This window comes from Hordeum vulgare, chromosome 5H (genome assembly GCF_904849725.1).
Source record: "Hordeum vulgare subsp. vulgare chromosome 5H, MorexV3_pseudomolecules_assembly, whole genome shotgun sequence".
NCBI classification, from domain to species: domain Eukaryota; kingdom Viridiplantae; phylum Streptophyta; class Magnoliopsida; order Poales; family Poaceae; genus Hordeum; species Hordeum vulgare.
In genome coordinates this window covers 73064344-73082309 of record NC_058522.1, presented here as the reverse complement: position 1 = coordinate 73082309, position 17966 = coordinate 73064344, and positions in this window count along the sequence as shown.

Genomic DNA, 17966 nt, shown 5'->3' with positions numbered 1-17966 from the left:
AAGAACAGAGTAACGCCTTCAGCAAGAGTACATGATGTAGATGGACAATCTCATATCAACGACAGAGCCCATCTTGTTACCCTTGATGGTAACTACTTAATGTGTGCCTTGCTGCCCCTACAGTCAATTGGAAAGGTCACCACATGGTAGAACCCAAAACCAAGCACTTCTCCCATTGCAAGAATCATAGATCTAGTTGGCCAAACAAAACCCAAGACTCGGGGAGACTTACAAGGATATCAAATCATGCATATTAGAAATCAACAAAGACTCAAATATATATCATAGCTAATCTGATCAGAAATCCACAATTCATCGGATCTCGACAAACACACCGCCAAAGAAGATTACATCGGATAGATCTCCATGAAGATCATGGAGAACTTTGTATTGAAGATCCAAGAGAGAGAAGAAGCCATCTAGCTACTAACTACGGACCCGTAGGTCTGAAGTGAACTACTCACGAGTCATTGGAGGGGTGATGATGATGAAGAAGAAGCCCTCCAACTCCGAAGTCCCCTCCGGCTGGGCGCCGGGAAGGGTCTCCAGATGGGATCTCGCGGAAACGGAAGCTTGCGGTGGCGGAAAAGTATTTTCGAGGATCCCCTGATTTTTTGCTGTATTTTTGGGAATATATAGGCCAAAGATCCAGGTCAGGAGGTGGCCAGGGAGGCCACAAGCCCTGCCACCGCCGCCTCCCCTGGTGGCGGAGTGGGGGCTTGTGGGCTCCCAGGAGCCCTCCTAGCTTGGCTCACAGGCCCCCTGATCTTCTTCCGTTCGGGAAAAAATCATTTCGGGGATTTTATTCCGTTTGGACTCCATTCCAAAATCAGATCTGAAAAGAGCCAAAAACACAGAAAAACAGGAACTGGCACTTGGCACTGAATTAATAAGTTAGTCCCAAAAAAGATATAAAAGGTACATAAAACATCCAAAGATGACAAGATAACAACGTGAAACCATCAAAAATTATAGATACGTTTGAGACGTATCAAGCATCCCCAAGCTTAACTCCTGCTCGTCCTCGAGTAGGGACGTGATAAAGAATGAATTTTTTATGCTTTCATGCTACCTAGCAAAGATTTCCTTTGTAACTCCTCTTATGTGACGTGAATGTTTAGATCCATTAGATTCAAAACAATAGTTTTCTATTTACGTGGAAACAATAATAATTCAAGCAAACTAGCAAGGTAATCATGAACTTTCAAAATAACAAGGCCAAAAGAAAGTTATCCCTACATAAGCATATAGTCTGGCTATGCTCTATCATCATTGCACAACGAATTTAAATCATGCACAACCCCGGTATTGGCCAATTAATTGTTTCACACCTTTACTTTCTCAAACCTTTTCAACTCTCACGCAATACATGAGCGTGAGCCATGGTTATAGCACTATAGATGGTGTGGAGTGTGGTGGATGTTGCAAGACAAAAAGGAGAAGATAGTCACATTAACTAGGCATATCAATGAGCTCTGGAGATGCTCATCAATAGATATCAATGTGAATGAGTAGGGATTGCCATACAAATGATGCACTAGAGCTAAGAGTATGTGAAAGCTCTTAAAGAAAACTAGTGGGTGTGCATCCAACTTGCTTGCTCACGAAGACCTAAGGCAATTTTGAGGAAGCCTATCATTGGAATATACAAGCCAAGTTATATAATGAAGATTTTCCCGCTAGCTATATGGTGGTGACAAAACGAGAGACTCTCAATCATGAAGATCATGGTGCTTAATATGCACAAGTGTGGAAAAGTGGTAACATTGTCCCTTCTCTCTTTTTCTCTCATTTTTATTTTTTATTTTTTTGTGGGCTCTTTGGCCTATTTTTATGGTGGGCTTCTTTGGCCTCTTTTATTTCCTCACATGGGACAATGCTCCATTAATGATGATCATCACACTTTCAACTCAAAACTTAGAGCAACAATGACTCTATATGGGATGCCTTCGGTAGTGTACCGTGACAATGATCTAGCATGGCATAGACATTAATGGAAACATCATGCTAGCTATCTTACGATCATGCAATGGCAATGTAGACGTGGTGGCACATGTCATGGTGGTAGTTGCATGGCAATATATCTCGGAATGACTTTGAAAAAGCCATAGTAGGTAGGTATGGTGGCTGTTTTGAGGGAGGCTAATGGTGGGTTTTGTGCACCGGCGAAAGTTGCACGGCACTAAGAAGATAGTGATGGTTGCTGGTGAAAGTGCATCTAAACCATGGACTCAACATTAGTCATGAAGAACTCATATACTTGTTGCAAAAGTTTTATTAGTAATCGAAACAAAGCATTCAACGCATACTCCTAGGGGAAGGGTTGGTAGGTATAAACCATCGCGCGATCCCAACCACCGCGCAAAGGATGACAATCAATATACTAATCATGCTCAGGTTTCATCATTTAGCGGTTCACCATACGTGCATGCTATGGGAATCATTAACTTCAACACAAGTATTTCTAGATCCACAACACCTTATTAGCATAACTTCAATATTACCATAACCACAACTCAAAACTAATTGAGATGAATCAAACTTCTCTAACTATTCAATGCACATGAAGGTGGAAGTTTTCGTATCCCTTTGGATAACTACCCCTTTTGAGACTACTTTAAAAGCATAGATCAACTACCAAGCCACGCACCGCTGTGCTCTAAAAGATATAAGTGAAGCACACAGAGCAAAAGTATCTAGCTCAAAAGATATAAGTGAAGCACATGTGAGCTGAATTGTCTACCAAAAGATATAAGTGAAGCTCAACAAAATAACGGTGAGTGCATGTCTCTCTCTCTAGGTGTGCAGCAAGGTTGATTGTGACACAACAAAAATGAAAGACTCCTACGATACAAGACGCTCCAAGCAAAAACACATAACATGTGGTGAATAAAAATATAGCCCCAAGTAACGTTACCGATGGATTGAAGACGAGAGAGGGGATGCCTTCCCGGGGCATCCCCAAGCTTAGGCTTTTTCGACATCCTTGAATCTCTTGGGGTGCCTTGGGCATCTCCAAGCTTGAGCTCTTGCCACTCTTTATCTCTTTGTCCATAAGAACTTCACCCAAAACTTGAAAACTTCACAACACGAAACCTAAACAGAAACTCGTGATAACATTAGTATGAGAAAGCAAACCACCACTTCCTTCGGTACTGTAGCAAACTTAAATTCTACTTGTGCTGATGTTGAGTTACTGTATTTTCAATCTTCCATGGCTAATACCCCCGATACTATCCATAGTTTCATCAAAATAAGCAACCAACACAATAAAAACAGAATCTGTTAACAGCAGACCAGTCTGTAGCAATTTGTATATTACGTATACCTCTGGTACTTCAACAATTCTGAAAACTTACGACAGTGTCTAGAATTTGTGTAGAAATCAGCAGCAAAAAGAATCAACTCAAAATCTCTTACAGAAAAAAATGAAAATTCTTTTCGTGAGTAGAAAGTTTCTGTCTTTTCCAGCACGACCAAACGATCATCCCCAAGACTAATCATAACGGTTTTGCTTGGCACAAACGAAAAAAGAAACACAAAAAACACAATCATAACAGAATTATGAAAGTGTGGAAAACACAAAACAGAAAGAAAATGGATAGATTCGTTGGGTTGCCTCCCAAAAAGCGCTTTTGTTTAACGCCCTTAGCAAGGAAGAAGAAAAAGACAAGAGCAATCTCAACATCACGAGAGGTGATTTGGTAACATGAAGCTTTCTACCACAATATTTTCCTCTCTCATAGCAATTACATGTGGGATCATATTCAAATTCAACAATATAGCTATCCCATAGGATATTCTTTTCATGATCCACATGCATGCAAAGTTGACGCTCTTCAAAAATAGTGGGATTATCATCAACTAAAGTCATGACTTCTCCAATCCCACTTTCAATATTGTTACAAATATCATATTCATCATGAGGTTTGAACAAATTTTCAAGATCATAAGAAAGATCATCACCCCAATCATGATTATTGCAACAAGTAGTGGACATAGCAAAACTAGCATCCCCAAGCTTAGGGTTTTGCATATTTTTAGCATGATTGTCACTAATAGAATTTATAGTGAAACCATTGCAATCATGATTTTCATCCAAGGAGCCCTCGTGAATCACTTCACAAATTTCTTCCACACAAATTTCAGATTCATGCCTCTCAAGCAAAACTCCATAGAGATAGTCAAGTGCCCTCAACTCACTAGCAATTCGTTCCACATAAGTGGGTCTCTTAAAGAGATTAGCTAGTGGATGAGGATCCATATCACTAGATTTTCAGCAAGCGAGGATGCAAGCATATTGAAGGCACATGGCACACAAGCGAACAGAAAGCAAGCAATAGAAAAGGGCGAACGAAAAGGCAAAGGAGAAAGGCAAATGAACACGGCAAATGTGAAGTGGGGGAGAGGAAAACGAGAGGCAACTGGCAGCAAAAGTAAATGCAAGAGATGAGTTTGTGAGACCTACTTGGATAGATCTTGATCTCTCCTCCCCGACAACGGCGCCAGAAATACTTCTCATGTCAGTTGTGCTTCCCTGGCAACGGCAACAGGAATAGTCGTGTCGACGGCACCAGGAATCCTTCTGCTACGGCTATGGAGCCTTGCGTTGGTGTTCCCTCGAAGCGGAAAGGGTGATGTAGCACAACGGTGGTAAGTATTTCCCTCAATTTGAGAACCAAGGTATCAATCCAGTGGAGGATTATCACAAGATCCTGCACAAACACAAAAGCTTCCTCCCAACGCTATGAAGGGGTTGTCAATCCCTTATAGATTGTTCGCCAAGTGAGAACTGAAAGCAACAAATTAACAAAGCAAAGGAAAAGCGGAGGTGTAAACGATGGATGTGAATAGACCCGGGGGCCGTAGTGTTTACTAGTGGCTTCTCTCATGAAAGCAAGTAGACGGTGGGTGAACAAATTACTTTTGAGCAATTGATAGAACCGCGCAAAGTCGTGACGATATCTATGGCAATGATTATATCAATAGGCATCACGTCCAAAACAAGCACACCAATACTTTCTACATCTACTACTATTACTCCACACGTCGACCGCTATCCAGCATGCATCTAGTGTATTAAGTCCAAAAGAACAGAGTAACTCCTTAAGCAAGATGACATGATGTAGATGGACAATATCATATCAACGACAGAGCCCATCTTGTTACCCTTGATGGCAACTACTTAATGTGTGCCTTGCTGCCCCTATTGTCACTAGGAAAGGTCACCACATGGTAGAACCCAAAACCAAGCACTTCTCCCATTGCAAGAATCATAGATCTAGTTGGCCAAACAAAACCCAAGACTCAGAGAGACTTACAAGGATATCAAATCATGCATATAAGAAATCAGCAAAGACTCAAATATATATCATAGATAATCTGATCACAAATCCACAATTCATCGGATCTCGACAAACACACCGCCAAAGAAGATTACATCGGATAGATCTCCATGAAGATCATGGAGAACTTTGTATTGAATATCCAAGAGAGAGAAGATGCCATCTAGCTACTAACTACGGACCCGTAGGTCTGAAGTGAAATACTCACGAGTCATTGGAGGGGCGATGATGATGATGAAGAAGCCCTCCAACTCCAAAGTCCCCTCCAGCAGGGCGCCTGGAAGGGTCTACAGATGAGATCTCGCGGAAACGGAAGCTTGCGGCGGTGGAAAAGTATTTTCGAGGCTCCCCTGATTTTTTGTTGTATTTTTGGGAATATATAGGCCAAAGATCTAGGTCAGGGGGCGGCCAGGGAGGACACAGGCCCTGCCACCGCCGCCTCCCCCTGGTGGCGGAGTGGGGGCTTGTGGGCTCCCAGGAGCCATCCTGGCTTGGCCCACAGCCCCCCTGATCTTCTTCCGTTTGGAAAAAAATCATTTTGGGGATTTTATTCCGTTTGGACTCCGTTCCAAAATCAGATTTGAAAAGAGCCAAAAACACAGAAAAACAGGAAGTGGCACTTGGCATTGAATTAATAAGTTAGTCCCAAAAAAGATATAAAAGGTACATAAAACATCCAAAGATGACAAGATAACAACGTGAAACCATCAAAAATTATAGATACGTTTGGGACGTATCATTGACGCCCACCATGGGGCCAGCGCACGGTGGAGTTGACTTCTTGAAGGGAACTCTTTGAGGGATCGAGGGATACGCGATCGGAGAGATGACCAAGATTCGCTGTGGTAAGCTCTACATCAACAACTCAGACTGGGGTCCTGAGGCCAGCTCAATCGAGTACGGGTACCGTGTCCCCTTTGGTAAAATCCATGTGTTCATCGGCAAGATCGGCGCGTTAGGACCCGAGTGAGACATCTACACCGAAATCGTCGAGCCGGCTCGGTGCAAGCGACCCGGCCATGTCCAAACCGGTCGGGAGCACGTCTTCGTTGGTTCTAGTCAGGGGGTTGAACTTACAGACAACTCCATGACCAGCGGGGACACCCTTGTCAACTCTGATGATGGTGAGTCATCGACTGGTGACACCGAGTCGATTGGCCCACTTTTTGATGGCCGGCTTGGGCGCTGAACAGATGGAATTTATCGAACCACCATGCCAAGTTGTCGTTTACATGGAAGGAACCGCTGCACCACATAATTCCACGATCACCAGAGCAGCTATTGGCAATGGTGGATCAGCGTCGGCTTCGGGAGCCGTCGGGGCAGGAAAGACACCAGCTCAAGCATTGGCGGACTTGATGGTGGACATGAAAAATATTCTGGCATCACTGGTTATACGAGAAAACCTCAAAGAGCATAACACGAAGCTGATTAGACCTTGAGCTGAGATGACTAGGATCTAGGGGGAGATCGATGCTGAGAACGTTCGTAAGGTAGAACTTCAAGACCACATCTGTGGTGAGACTCATCGTTTAAATGCAGAAGCACGACAACCGGGCTTCCGCCAAAATGCCTCAGAAGTTGTTCATTGGAGGATATATGAGAGTCGTCGACCTTTTAACCTTGAGCCGGACCGATTGTTCGATACTCCACATCGCACACGAGGGACCAGGCAACCTCAAGCAGAACAACCCCATCAGCCGGCTCAGCAACCTCAGACGGGTCACACATCGTCGGCTCACCTATCTGTTGGAAATATGCCCTACAGGCAATAATTAAATAGTTATTATTATATTTCATGTTTCAAGATAATCGTTTCTTATCCATGCTATAACTGTATTGAATGGAAACATAAATGCATGTATGGATATATAGACAAAATTGTGTCCCTAGTGAGTCTCTAGTTGACTAGCATGTTGATCAAGGGTGGTTAATGTTTCCTACCCATAGACCCAAACTATGGACAAGACCCAAACTATAAACGTAGCATATGATCGTGTCATATGATCATAGGAGAATGATGTGATGGACAAGACCCAAACTATAAACGTAGCATATGATCGTGTCATTTTGTTGCTATTGTTTTCTGCATGTCAAGTATTCATTCCTATGACCATGAGATCATGTAACTCACTTACACCGGAGGAATGCCTTGTGTGTATCAAACCTTGCAACGTTACTGGGTGACTATAAAGGTACTCTACAGTCATCTCCGAAGGTGTCCGTTGAGTTAGCACGGATCAAGACTGGGATTTGTCACTCCGTGTGACGGAGAGGTATCTCGGGGCCCACTCGGTAATACAAGATCACATATAGGCCTTGCAAGCAATGTGACTAAAGATTTAATCACGAGATCTTGTATTACAGAATGAGTAAAGAGACTTGCCAATAACGAGATTGAAATAGGTATGGAGATACCGACGATCGAATCTCGGGCAAGTAACATACCCAAGGACAAAGGGAATGGCATACGGGATTATATGAATCCTTGGCAAAGAGGTTCAACGGATAAGATCATCGTAGAATATGTAGGATCCAATATAGATATCCAGGTCCCGCTATTGGATATTGACCGGAGAGTGTCTTAGGTTATGTCTGCATAGTTCTCGAATCCGCAGGGTCTGCACACTTAAGGTTTGGTGACGTTTTCGGTCTAGTTGAGTTATAGGTGCTGGTGAACAAAGTTTTTTTAGGAGTCCCGGATGAGATCCAAGACGTCACGTGGAGTTACGGAATAGTCTGGAAACAAACATTGATATATAGGAAGTTGCTATTTGGATTCCGAAAGGATTTCGGGCATTACCAGCAGTGTATCAAGAGTGACGAATGGGTACCGAGGGTCCACCAGGTGGGCCCACCACTCCCCAAGAGGGCCATGTGGACTTGATGGTGGTGCAATAGCCCTTGATGGGCTGACTAGTCAACCAAATAAATCCCATGAGGTAAAAAGTGGAAAAACCAAAAGAGGTGGACAACTTGTGGAGGAGTCCTACTCCATGTAGGATTGGAGGAGGACTCCTCCTCTCCTAGTTGTTCAAGCCAAGGGAAGGCTCCCTTGGTGGGCAAGCCTAGCCCTTCTTTCCTCGTATATATACTAGAGGTTTGAGGGTTTTTGAGACACAATTTCAGCCACGTGCTACCCTCTCCTCTAGTTTGTAGTTCTTCCTCTAGAACGGATTTCTGCGGTGCTTAGGCGAAGCCCTGCAGGAATAGATCACCACCACCACCAGTGCGCTGTCACGCTGCCGGAGAACTCATCTACTTCCCCTTCTATCTTGCTGGATCAAGAAGGCATATATAGTCATCGAGTTGTACGTGTGCTGAGCGCGGAGCTGTCGTCCGTTCGGTGCTAGATCGAGATGGATCGTGGTACGGCGACAATTTGGATCGCGAAGACGTTCCACTACATCAACCGCGTTTCTTAACGCTTCCTGCTTAGCGATCTACAAGGGTATGTAGATCCGATCTCCCTCTCGTAGATGATCATCACCATGATAGGTCTTCGTGTGCGTAGGAAACTTTTTGTTTCCCATGCAATGTTCCCCAATAGTGGCATCATCAGCTAGGTTCATGCGTAGATGAAATCTCGAGTAGAGCACAAAAGAGTTTGTGGGAGTTGATGTTCAATTTGCTGCCCTCGGTATTTTCTCGATTCGGCGATATTGTTGGATTGAAGCAACCTGGACCAACCTTACTCGTACGCTTACGACAGACCGGTTTCATCGATTAACATGTAACTTGTTGCATAAAGATAACTCGCGGGTGTCTGTTTCTTCAACTTTAGTTGAATCGGATTTGACCAAGGCAGTCCTTGGATAAGGTTAAATAGCAATTTTCATATCACCTTTGTGGCTTTGCGTAAGTAAGATGCGATCATACTAGATACCCATAGCAGCCACGTAAAACATGCAACAACAAATTAGAGGACGTCTAACTTGTTTTTGCAGGGTATGCATGTGATGTGATATGGCCAAAGACATGATGTGATATATTGGATGTATGAGATGATCATGTTGGAATAGTTAAATATCGACTTGCACGTCGATGCTACGGCAACCGGCATGAGCCATAGGGTTGTCTTTAAACTAACGTTTGTGCTTGCAGATGCGTTTACTATATTGCTAGGTAGTAGCTTTAGTAGTAATAGCATATATAGCACGACAACCTCGATGGCGGCACAATGATGGAGATCATGATGATGGAGATCATGGTGTGGCGCCGGTGATGATGAAGATCATGCCGGTGCGTTGGTGATGGAGATCAAGAAGCACAAGATCATGGCCATATCATGTCACTTATGATTTACATGTGATGTTAATCCTTTTATGCACCTTATTTACCTTAGCACGATGGTAGCATTATAAGGTGATCCCTCACTAAAATTTCAAGATAAAATTGTGTTGTCCCCGATTGTGCACCATTGCGACATTTTGTCATTTTGAGACACCACGTGATGATCGGGTGTGATAGACTCAACGTTCACATAGAACGGGTGCAAAACAGTTGCACACGCGGAACACTCGGGTTAAACTTGACGAGCCTAGCATGTACAGACATGGCCTCGGAACACAAGAGAACAGAAGGTCGAGCATGAATCATATAGTAGAAATGATCAACATGGAGATCTTCACCACTAAAACTATACTCAACTCACGTGATGATCGGACTTGAGTTAGTGAATTTGGATCATGCAACACTCGAATAACTAGAGGGGTGTCTATTTGAGTGGGAGTTTATGAGTAATATGATTAGCTAAACTCAATTGTCTTGAACACAGTCTAAGTAATCTTTGCAAAATTTTATGTTGTAGATCAATGGCTCGCGCAATAGCAACCCTGAATTTCAATACATTCCTAGAGAAAGCTAAGCTGAAAGATGATGGTAGCAACTTTGTAGACTGGGCTCCAAATCTGAGGCTTATCCTCCAAGATGGGCAAAAAAGTTATGTCCTTGATGCAGCGCTAGGAGATGAACCACCCGCTACGGCTGACCAAGATGTTTTGAACGCTTGGCAAGCTCGTAAGGATGACTACTCACTAGTTCAAGGTGCAGTTTTGTATGCCTTAGAACCAGGACTTCAAAGATATTTCGAACGTCATGGAGCATATGAGATGTTCCAGGAGTTGAAGTTTATCTTCGAGAAGAATGCCCGGATCGAGAGGTATGAGACCTCCGATAAATTCTATGCTTGCAAATGGAGGAGAATTTGTCTGTCAATGAACATGTGCTCAAAATGTCTTGGTACTCAAACCGTCTAGCTGATCTAGGGATCGCTCTCTCGCAAGAAGCTATCACTGACATAATTCTTCAATCGCTGCCACCTAGCTACAAGAGCTTCGTGTTGAACTATTACATGCAAGGGATGAATAAGTCATTCGACGAGTTATTTGCGATGCTGAACGTCGCTGAGTTAGAAATCCAGAAAGAACATCAAGTGTTGATGGTCAATAAGACCACTAGTTTCAAGAAGAACGACAAAGGCAAGAAGGGTAACTCCAAGAAGAGCGGCAAAGTTGTTGCCCCTTTGACAAGAAACCCAAGGCTGGGCCTATGCCGGAAACTGCGTGCTATTATTGCAAGGGGACTGGTCACTGGAAGCACAACTGCCCCAAATATCTAGCCGGTAAGAAGGCGGCCAACGCCAAACAAGGTATATATGATATACATGTTATTGATGTGTACCTCACGAACTCTCGTAGTAGTGTGTGGGTATTTGATACCGGTTCTGTTGCTCACATTTGCAACTCGAAACAGGAATTGCGGAATAATCGAAGGATGGCAAAGGATGAAGTGACGATGCGCGTGGGAAATGGTTCCAAGGTTGATGCAATCGCCGTCGGCACGGTCTTACTTCAGTTACCATCGGGATTAGTTATGGACTTAAATAATTGTTATTTAGTGCCTGCGTTGAGCATGAACATTATATCTGGATCTTGTTTATTGCGAGACGGTTACTCATTTAAGTCTAAGAATAATGGTTGTTTTATTTATATGAATAATATATTTTATGGTAATGCATCCAATGTGAGGGGTTTGTTCATATTGAATCTCAATTGTGATGACACTCATATCCATAACATTGAGACCAAAAGATGTAGAGTTAACAATGATAACACCACTTTCTTGTGGCATTACTGCTTAGGTCATATTGGTGTTAAGCGCATGAAGAAACTCCATGCTCATGGAATTTTGGAGTCACTTGATTTTGAATCACTTGACACATGCGAACCATGCCTCATGGGCAAGATGACTAAGACTCCGTTCTCTGGAACAATGGAGTGTGCAAGTGATTTATTGGAGATCATACATACTGATGTGTGCGGACCAATGAGCATAGAGGCGCATGGCGGATATCGTTATTTTCTCATCTTCACTGACGATTTGATTAGGTATGGCTATATCTACTTGATGACGAACAAGTCTAAAATGTTTGAAAAGTTTAAGGAATTTCAGAGTGAAGTTGAAAATCATCGTAGAAAGAAGATCAAGTTCCTACGATCCGATCGATGAGGAGAGTACGTGAGTTATGAGTTTGGTGCTCACTTAAGACAATGTGGAATTGTTTCACAGTTGACACCACCTCGAACACCAAAGCCTAATGGTGTGTCCGAACATCGTAATCGTACTTTATTAGATATGGTGCGATATATGATGTCTCCTACCGATTTGCCACTATCGTCACCATATGAGCTCTGGTATGGCAAGAAGCAAAAGTTGTCGTTTCTTAAAGTTTGGGGATGCGTTGCTTATGTCAAAAAGCTTCAGCCTGAAAAGCTGGAACCCAAAGCGGAAAAGCGCATCTTCATAGGTTACCCAAAAGAGACAGTTGGGTATACCTTCTATCTCAGATCCGAGGGCAATGTGTTTGTCGCTAAGAACGGAGCTTTTCTTGAGAAAGAGTTTCTCTCGAAAGAATTGAGTGGGAGGAAGATAGAACTTGATGAGGTTACAGAACCTCTGCTTTAAAAAGATGGTGGCGCAGGGCAGAAAGAAATATCTGTTGAGGCAACACTAGTTGAAGAGGAAGCTAATGATGATGATCATGAAGCTTCAGATGAAGTTACTGTCGGACCTCGCAGGTCAACAAGAACACGTACTGCTCCTGAGTGGTACGTGAATCCTGTCTTGTCTATCATGTTGTTAGACAACAATGAGCCTGCGAGTTATGGAGAAGCAATGGTGGGCCCAGATTCCAACTGATGCTTAGAAGCCATGAAATCCGAGATGGGATCTATGTATGAAAACAAAGTGTGGACTTTGGAAGTATTTCCTGAAGGTCGCAAGGCTAGTCAGAACAAATGGATCTTTAAGAAGAAGACGGACGCGAACGGTAATATGACCATTTATAAAGCTCGACTTCTGGCAAAGGGTTTTTCACAAGTTCAAGGAGTTAACTACGATGAGACATTCTCACCCGTAGCAACTCTTAAGTCCGTCCGAATCATGTTAGCAATAGCTGCATTTTTCGATTATGAAATATGGCCGATGGATGTCAAAACGACGTTCCTTAACGGGTTTCTTAAGGAGGAGTTGTATATCATACAACCCGAAGGTTTTGTCGATCCAGAGAATGCTGACAAGGTGTGCAAGCTCCAACGATCCATTTATGGATTGGTGCAAGCATCTCGGAGTTGGAATCAACGCTTTGATGAGGTGATCAAGGCGTTTGGGTTTATACAAGTTTTGGAAAAGCTTGTATTTACAAGAAAGTGAGTGGGCGCTCAATAGAGTTTCTAATATTATATGTGGATTACATATTGCTGATTGGAAACAATGTGGAGTTTTTGGAAAGCGTAAAGGATTACATGAATAAGAGTATTTCAATGAAATACCTAGGAGAAGTTGCTTACATATTGGGCATAAAGATCTATAGAGATAGGTCGAGGCGCCTAATAGCTCTTTCACAAAGCACATACCTTGATAAAGTTTTCAAGAAGTTAGAAATGGAACAATCCAAGATGGGGTTCTTGCCTATGTTATAAGGTATAAAGTTGAGTAAGACTCAATGTCCAGTAATTACAGAAGATAGAGAAAAGATGAGTGTCGTCCCTTGTGCTTCAGCCATAGGGTCTATCATGTATGCAATGTTGTGCACAAGACCGGATGTGAGCCTGGCCATAAGTATGGCAGGCAGGTTTCAAAGTAATCCAGGAGTGGAACAGTGGGCGGCGGTCAAGAATATTCTGAAGTAGCTGAAAAGGACTAAGGAAATGTTTCTCGTTTATGGGGGTGACGAAGATCTCGCCGAAAAGGGTTACGTTGATGTAAGCTTTGACACTGATCTGGATGACTCTATGTTGCAAAGTGGATACGTATTTGTTCTTAGGGGGTGCAGTAAGCTGGTGCAGTTCCAAGCAAAGTGTCGTAGTTGATTCTACATGAGAAGCGGAGTACATAGTGCCTCACAGGCGGCCAAGGAGGGTGTCTGGATGAAGTAGTTCATGTCAGATCTTGGAGAAGTGCCAAGTGCACTAGATCCAATCAATCTGTTCTGTGACAACACTGGTGCCATTGCTCTAGCTAAGGAACCAAGGTTTCACAAGAGGACCAGACACATAAAGCGACGCTTCAATGGCATCCGCGATTACATCATGGAGGAAGACATAAATATTTGCAAAGTTCACACGGATATGAATGTTGCAGATCCGCTGACTAAACCTCTACCACGAGCAAAGCATGAACAACACCAGAACTGTATGGGTGTTAGATTCATTACATTGTAAATCACATGAGGATGTGAGACTAGATTATTGACTCTAGTGCAAGTGGGAGACTGTTGGAAATATGCCCTAGAGGCAATAATAAAAATAGTTATTATTATATTTCCTGTTTCAAGATAATCGTTTATTATCCATGCTATAACTTTATTGAATGGAAACATAAATGCATGTATGGATATATAGACAAAATTGTGTCCCTAGTGAGTCTCTAGTTGACAAGCCTATTGATCAAGGATGGTTAAGGTTTCCTTGCCATAGACAAGTGTTGTCACGTGATGACGGGATCACATCATTAGGAGAATGATGTGATGGGCAAGGCCCAAACTATAAACGTAGCATATGATCATGTCATTTTGTTGCTATTGTTTTCTGCATGTCAAGTATTCATTCTATGACCATGAGATCATGTAACTCACTGACACCGGAGGAATGCCTTGTGTATATCAAACGTCGCAACATTACTAGGTGACTATAAAGGTACTCTACAGTCATCTCCGAAGGTGTCCATTGAGTTAGCATGGATCAAGACTGGGATTTGTCACTCCGTGTGAAGGAGACGTATCTCGGGGCCCCCTCGGTAATACAACATCACATATAAGCCTTGCAAGCAATGTGACTAAAGAGTTAGTTACAGGATCTTGTATTACAGAATGAGTAAAGAGACTTGCCGATAATGACATTAAAATAGGTATGGAGATACCGACGATCGAATCTCGGGCAAGTAACATACCGAAGGATAAAGGGAATGGTATATGGGATTATATGAATCCTTGGCATAGAGGTTCAACCGGTAAGATCTTCGTAGAATATGTAGGATCCAATATGGACATCTAGGTCCTGCTATTGGATATTGATCGAAGAGAGTCTCAAGTCATGTCTGCATAGTTGTTGAACCCGCAGGGTCTGCACACTTAAGGTTCGGTGACGTTTTCGGTCTAGTTGAGTTATAGGTGCTGGTGCCCGAAGTTTTGTTCGGAGTCCCGGATGAGATCCCGGATGTCATGAGGACTCTCAGAATGGTCCAGAAACGAAGATTGATATATAGGAAGTTGGTATTTTGATTCTGGAAGTATTTCGGGCATTATCGACAGTGTACAGGGAGTGACGAATGGGTACCGGTGGTACACCAGGTGGGCCCACCACTCCGCAAGAGGGCCACGTGGACTTTATGGTGGCACAACAGCCCTTGATGGGCTGAGTAGTCAACCAAAAAAGCCCATGAGGTAAAAAGTGGGAAAACCAAAAGAGGTGGATAACTTGGGGAGGAGTCCTACTCCAAGTAGGATTGGAGGAGGACTCCTCCTCTCCTAGTTTGGCCGAGCCAAGGGAAGGCTCCCTTGGTGGGAAAGCCTAGCCCTTCATTCCTCCTATATATACTAGAGGTTTGAGGGTTTTTGAGACACAATTTCAGCCACGTGCTACCCTCTCGTCTAGTTTGTAGTTCTTCCTCTAGATCGGATTTCTGCGGTGCTTAGGCGAAGCCCTGTAGGAACAGATCACCGACACCACCGGCGCGCCGTCACGCTGCTGGAGAACTCATCTACTTCGCCATCTATCTTGTTGGATCAAAAAGGCGGAGATCGTCATCGAGCTGTAGGTGTGCTGAACGCGGAGGTGTCGTCCGTTCGGTGCTAGATCGGGACGGATCGTGGGACGGCGGCGATTTGGATCGCGAAGACGTTCCACTACATCAACCACGTTTCTTAATGCTTCCCGCTTAGCGATCTACAAGGGTATGTAGATCCGATATCCCTTTCGTAGATGATCATCACCATGATAGGTCTTCATGTGCATAGGAATTTTTTTGTTTCCCATGCAGCGTTCCCCAACACCGTCACCACGCTGTTTTCACACACCGGTGGGACACTTCTATAACCCGATGGATAATATGATGGCTACAACACGCCACCTCGAGGCTATTCCGATTACTGGAAACACCCCAATTGAGGTTGAACCTACGAAACACTATCAATATGTTGAAAATAGATGTCACCCAACATGCACAATACTCCTACAATCGAGACCGAGTTCATTCTACACCTTATGCAAGCCGAGGTAAGAGTCACCGCGATTCACCAACAACCTCCGAATTCCCCAAACCGACATGTGGTTTCCGATGCACAAGCATTAGTGGACGCATCTCGAGCCTTATAAGAAGCAGAGGCAGCAGCAACAATGGCGGGTCAAGTACCACCCTCCATGATCCTGCCTCACTCTTCGATGGCGGGTCTAAATAGTAGGACAATTGGAGTTCCATTCTTATCTCTAGCTTTATGTGGCGAGCGCGTGCCGAAAGATTTCAAAGGCCCTCATAAAGTTCCTAATTACACGTCTGACCTCGAGCCGACGACGTGGATTGAAAGTTATGAGCTGGCTATGGACATGCTTGATTTTAGCAATGTCGTATGCACTAAGTACTTGACCATTATGTTGGAAGTTTGGGCTCGTATAAGGTTGAAAAACCTGCCCCCAATTCCATTAACTCTTTGTGAGAGTTAAAACAACGCTTCATCAAGCATTTCCAAGGTACTTGCAAGAGGCCGATCACGATTGTCGACCTACAACACTGTGTGCAACTTACAGATGTGTCGGCTCACCATTGGACCTGCCGGTTTACGAAAATCATCCACTCATCAACAACATCACATCTGCCCAAGCTGTTTTGATTTTGGAGAAAAATTGCCACTTCCAACCACTTGTCCAGAAGCTTGGATGCCTCAAGCGGAAGGTTCAGGATATGGGAGACCTCATGGATGTCCTTACCATGTATGCTGAGTCTGATAGCACCAAAGATGCATGCTCAGATGAGGCTAAATCTCGCAATGGGAAGAAGCATGACAACGACAAAGTTCATCAGCAACACAGTTTCGAGCATCAGGAAAACCATAATAACCAGGGCAATGGTGGAAAAGCAAGCATCCGAACATCAAGTCAGATTTTGTTGCTAATACCAACACTGGTTTTAAAAACCAGCGGTGAAATAACAACTCTGGTAGTATTTATAACGGGAAGTCACACAATTATGAAGAAGCGCTCAAGGCCCCATGTCCTAAGCATAGTTTCCCCGATAATCCACTTTATGCACACATTATGCAATCAAGTTTTCTAGAACTTTCAAGGAGGCAACAGTGGTGGCGATACAGGTCATTCCGACGGGTTTTGTGGCGGCTCATCTGGGGTCTTTGCAGGTCCAAGCTTCCATGGATTAGGCAGCTCAGGTGTAGGTTATCAAGACTCTAGCGATAACCATAATGGGCAACAACGCACGGGACAGGGAAATCAACAACATGATAACGAAGCCGGGTTTTAGAGTAATCCCAAGCAACTGAGTAGCAGACAATATCATATGTTCACCACTAGTACTTGCACGCGAGAGAGTAAGGTCAAAAAGAGGGCCATCAATATGGTTGAGCCGACAACCCCCAGGTATTTGAATTGGTTCGAATACCCAATCACATGGAGTAGAGAGGATTATCCATCTCGGGTTGATAATCTGGGTGGTTTGGCTCTGGTGGTGGCACCTCAAGTGGGAGGTTATGTTCTGAATAAAGTTCTCATGGACGGGGGGAGCGGTATCAACATCTTATACTATGAAACCTTCCGACGCATGAACCTTTCCGAGGACAAGTTGCACCCATCTTCTACAATCCTTCGTGGAATTGTTCTTGGAAAATATGCATATCCAATTGGCCGGATCAAGCTATATGTTGCATTCGTCTCAAGGTTTAATTACAAATGTGAATCTCCGATGTTTGAAGTGGTCAAAATTAAGAGCCCATATCATGCTCTTTTTGGATGGCCGGCTTATGCTCAGTCCATGGCTCAGCCTTGTTATATCTACCTCAAGCTTAAAACGCCAGGGGAAATGGCACCATCACAGTTGATGGGAGTTGAAAACTCG